The sequence below is a fragment of the Schistocerca serialis genome, chromosome 5, assembly GCF_023864345.2.
Source record: "Schistocerca serialis cubense isolate TAMUIC-IGC-003099 chromosome 5, iqSchSeri2.2, whole genome shotgun sequence".
Classification (NCBI taxonomy): Eukaryota; Metazoa; Arthropoda; class Insecta; order Orthoptera; family Acrididae; genus Schistocerca; species Schistocerca serialis.
Genome location: NC_064642.1, coordinates 408,816,046 through 408,821,364, shown reverse-complemented (window position 1 = coordinate 408,821,364; position 5,319 = coordinate 408,816,046).

The following is a 5,319-nucleotide window of genomic DNA, read 5'->3' as shown; positions in this document are numbered from 1 at the left end:
TGTTGTAGAATTTTTCTAATACTCAGCTACATGAACTACGATGAGGAATACTGTTATCATCAAATATATTTGCATTAATAATACGTTATTTACTTTGTAAAGATGTTAGACATTATTTATTCTGTTTTGTTTTAATGCTCATGTGTGAAGTTGATGTTTCAAAAGTTATTCTGATCTTTTATGTATTTACTTATGTCATAATTCCTGTAACACTGATGTATATGTTATTTCGATTCTTTTGTAAAGCCCGTATTACTACAAATGTTATCTGTATTGTTATGTTCTTTGATGATGTATTTTGTACCTTTGTTATTTTATTCTTACGTTATAAAATTGTAATTGACACCAGTTCATCAAATTAAGTAACTTGCAACTTACATTTCACTGCACACGTTTCTGTTGGTCATAGTATATGGACAATATGAGAGAAGTAGGGACTGATAGTATTTGCACGAGTGTTAATAATTCAGCAAGGGACTGGATAACAGCATTGCTGGTTCTAAGGCATTTCAAAAAAAATTTTGTGAGTGCACAAGTGGTGGTTCATGGACTTGCTATATTGTCCACAATACTCTTCGATGGTGATTGTGCACCTGCACAGTCGCAACAGATGGCTGCTGGCCATCTCTACAAGGACTACAGTGGGTCTACACCTTTGATGACTCACCAACACCATTATTTCTATGAGGACTGCTGTGGGTCTGCACCTCTGGTGGCCCACCAATAACGTAATCTCTAACAAGACTGCGGTGGTCTGTTCTGTGATGACCTACCTACCAATATTCCTCAAAACTTCGACTGACTCTGTGGTGGGTTTGCTCTGTTGTGGGCCATTACCTGTCAGCATGTCAAGAGTCAGCACTGTCTTTCCATTGGAAGGACAACACTACTTCTTCAAGACGGCATGGAAATCCACTACTTCTGTGTGCATTGTCTTTTACTGCTCAGACTTTGAGAAAAGAAACGGCAGTTTTACTGTGATGAATGATCAGGACTGTCTCTATGGACTGTGAGAAAATTTTAGCTTTTGATCAACATTGTATCAATAAGTGTGTGCATTTGTTATCTTTGTTATTGTAATTATGAAAAATTTTATCAAATCATTATTGGCCACTGCCCAAAACAATTTGTAAAATTTTTTGTGGGGAGCATGGGGGCTATGTAAGTAGGCTGTTTATGTTTTCTTATTGGCAACGCTACGTAGCGCTCTGTATGAAAATCACTGGCTGTGCTGTGTGCAGTCTGTGGCTGGTTTGCATTGTTGTCTGCCATTGTAGTGTTGGGCAGCTGGATGTGAACACAGCATAGCGTTGCGCAGCTGGAGGTGAGCCGCCAGCAGTGGTGGATGTGGAGAGAGAGATGGTGTAGTTTTGAAATTTGTAAGACTGGGTGTCATGAACTGCTATGTATATTATGATTTTTCAACACTATTAAGGTAAATACATTGTTTGTTCTCTATTAAAATCTTTCATTTGCTAACTATGCCTATCAGTAGCTAGTGCCTTCCGTAGTTTGAATCTTTTATTTAGCTGGCAGTAGTGACGCTCGCTGTATTGCAGTAGGTCGAGTAACGAAGATTTTTGTGAGGTAAGTGATTTGTGAAAGGTATAGGTTAATGTTAGTCAGGGCCATTCTTTTGTAGGGATTATTGAAAGTCAGATTGCATTGCGCTAAAAATATTGTGTGTCAGTTTAAGGACAGTCATGTATAATTGTTCAATGGGGATGTTTCAAATCTTCTTTTAATTCGAGATGAAAATAATTCACATTATTATGGGACAAAAAATCTATCTAGATTTATTAGCACACAAACATCGAAAAATAGACACCAAATTTAACTTTGTGATCGATGTTTAAGATACTTTAATTCAAAAGAAACATTAGAGATTCAGTGAATTAATTGTAAAGAGCACAAAGAAGTAAGTATAGATACGCCATTTAAAGGTGAAAAATTCAGTTTGATAATTATAATCATTCTTTAAGGGTTCCTGTTGTCATTTATACAGATTTAGAGTGTTTATTAGAAGATATTCAAGCCTGTCAGCCAAATCCTGAAAAATCTTACAACTTCAAATATCAAAAGCATTTGCCAATTTCATTCAGTTATTATGTTAAATATTCTACTGGTGATTATAAAAATGCAGTTACTTGTACAAGTAAAGATGCAAAACAAAAATTTGTTAAAATGTTAAAAACAGAATCAAGAGAAATTGCTAGAATATATAAACGAAATATTCCAATTTATAAATTTTCGTTATTTTTTAACGATAATTTGACTTTAATGATAAGAAAGTAGGTGATCATGGTCATTTATCTGGGGTTCTTTATCCACTAGAATTACTTGGTGGATTTTTTGAAGATTATAAAGGTATTTTTTGAGCATGTGATTTAACTGAAATTTTTACTTGTAATTGAAGAAAAGATGAAATAGATTATATTCTTCATTGGACTATTGATAATGATAATTATACAATTCTAAAAGAAGGTAAAACTGTTGTAAAAAATATGAAAATTCGTGTTCAGTCATTAAATGTGAACCAGAGTTTCCACTTGAATTAGAACTGGAAATACTTAAACTCCAAAAAGTTCAGTTACTTTCTTTGAACCTCAAACAACTGAATTTGCTGTATTACAAGGAAAAAGAAATTTTGAAATACATATTACTAATTATTATAGTTAACATAATTTGAGATGCCCTACTTTATTTTCGTTGTTTTCCAAACTATCGAAAATATAATCAATTACTTGATTCTTCTTCATATGTCCATGTTAAATTACAAAACATCTATGTTAAAAGAATTGTGGAATCTTGATCCACCAAATAACTTCTTAAAAGCTTATGTTGCTCTTAGAGATTTTAAAAGACTAACACAATTAAATAATGATGTAAATGTAAGTCCTTTCAAGTTTGTTCAAAATTACCCAATTTATGTAATTAAACGTCTAGAAGAATGAATGTTGTAAGTACTCAAAAGACAACAATGAAATTACATGTATTTCTTACTGAGAATATTCGAATTGTATATATTATGTATGGAAAAAAGAATTTAACTTATGCTTCACAACACAGAAGGCTTACTGAAAAATTTTTAAACTGAAAACTTAAGTTCTTCAAAAAATTAAAATGTTCTCCAAATGCATTTTATCATCTTTTTTCAAATATTTCCATTTTCGTCTTTTAAATATGTTTTATTCATTAAATTCTTTTCTATATGTATTAATGACTGGTAGCACTGAAAAATCTATTAGTCGAACATAACAATTATAGTAATGATTGTTTAGAAGTGTTCACTGAATTATCAGAACTTGAAAAACATAAATCTTACATCATTACAAAAACCGACGTTTTACCAACTAAATTTAGAGTTCATGTTTTCAAATTTGAATAAGTTTTTAAAAAATTTGAGTTTTTCTTTTAATTAAGTTGAGAAATTTTTTACAATAATCTTCTAGCCTCTCAAATATTTTGACTTTGCTCATCATTTTTATATATTCTATTTTTTAAATTTTTATAGTTTTTTGACATGGGGAAATTATATTTTTTTGGTTGGGGGAAACTGCAGAATTTAGTTCTTGGTTTGTGAATGGAAATTTGATTCTGAGATGCTCTTTGGTCCAGAATCGGTATGACATACTACTGGCATGCAGCAAAAAGCCTTTTTCTGCAATTAATTCAATCCACGACCATTACAATGGATAAGTTAATGTTAGTGTGATAACAGGTGACAGAAGTCAATCAAGGGTCAAGGGTCTAAGCATCAAACTAGCAAGGCACAACAAGCCAACTGGTCATCACTAAGAGTGGGACAATGGATTCATAAAATCCAACACTTTAAAGGAATTTTCTGAAAATGACACCTGTTGCTGATCAGCACATAATTTTCTTATTTTACTTCACAAACTACTGGAACAGGCATGATAATCACCAACAGAAAGACCCACAGCTCTACATAAAACGACATCGTCCACTACGGGTGAATTTCAGCGAGTTTTAACTGAACGTAACTGTTGTTATAGTGACGAATAAACTGCTGAACGATTCTCCAAGGTGATGTAGGAGAAGTGTCCACCCTCCATGCTGCTGGTCCTGTGTGTGAGATTGCATCATGCTCTCTATGTTCACAACAACTCATTGCAACATAATCGCATAAATTTGAGGATATTATCGACTGAATAAAAGAAGTGTAACATATTGTTATCGAACAGAAAGTTTATTTTCATAATAATTTTCTATTCAGTTCTGCTTTTATTATAATCTGTAAATTGCACAAGAATATTAAACAGATTAGTAAAAAGAACTTATTTAAAAAAAAGCAGTTAAAAAGTACATGTGAAGTAACAGATTCTGTACATAGAAGGACTGCTTAGGTAACACTGAGCACGAGTTTGACAAAAGTTAAACACTTGTAAAGTACCTACAACAAATAAAGCCTATGTTCGTTTGCGAAAATGGACTCAATGAGCAACCTGTGCTGTCAGTAGTCAGAAGCTAACCTGCATAACACTGTGTCCATGTTGTATGACTGTCAGTTTCGCTGTCATTTAAGCCCTTAACAGATTGTTACACAAAAAACTTAAATCTAACATTTTCATAAGCTATCTGATTGCGTATTTGAATAAGAATTTACAAGTGATACAGAATCTGGCTTCTGCAACGGAATTTACTGGATTACAGGATAAGATATATTATGATGTGTTGGTGTTCCAGTTTTGGCTGTATATATTGTGCTAACCTCTTTAGATGAATGCATTTTACCAACTGGTTTACAGCAAGTCGCAGTAACATGCAGCAGCAGTGGCTAAAGCTTATTGTTACTAAGAATGCTTTAATAAGAAGAATTTGGCTTGGGTCCTAATAACTACTAAATAACTCTTAAGAAGGGATTTCATAAATTAAGTCTACTTAAAAAATTCAGAACTCATAATGACTAATAATAGTTGAACAAGTATCGATAATGACGAAATGCCTGACAATGACCTTATAAGTGCCAATAATGGCTGAGTTACTGATTAACAAATTATTTCAATTTGGAAGTTACATTAACATTTAGTAACCGCAGCGAATTTATGAATTTGATGTGGAGAATAAATATTATTATTTGGAGGATAAGGAGGCTTCTCTAACTGTCAAGCAAAACATGGGATCATAGCAAACTCGGACTAGCAATCACGAGCCTAGCCCTGCAATTGCGCTTTATGCTATGATTGCGAATTTTACCTTGTATTCCATCTTCAAGCGCAATCAAGCCATTTAAATCTCTCCTGACAATACAAATGAAATCAGGCCTTGAGTGTGGTAATATCTGCCAATATCACCAAT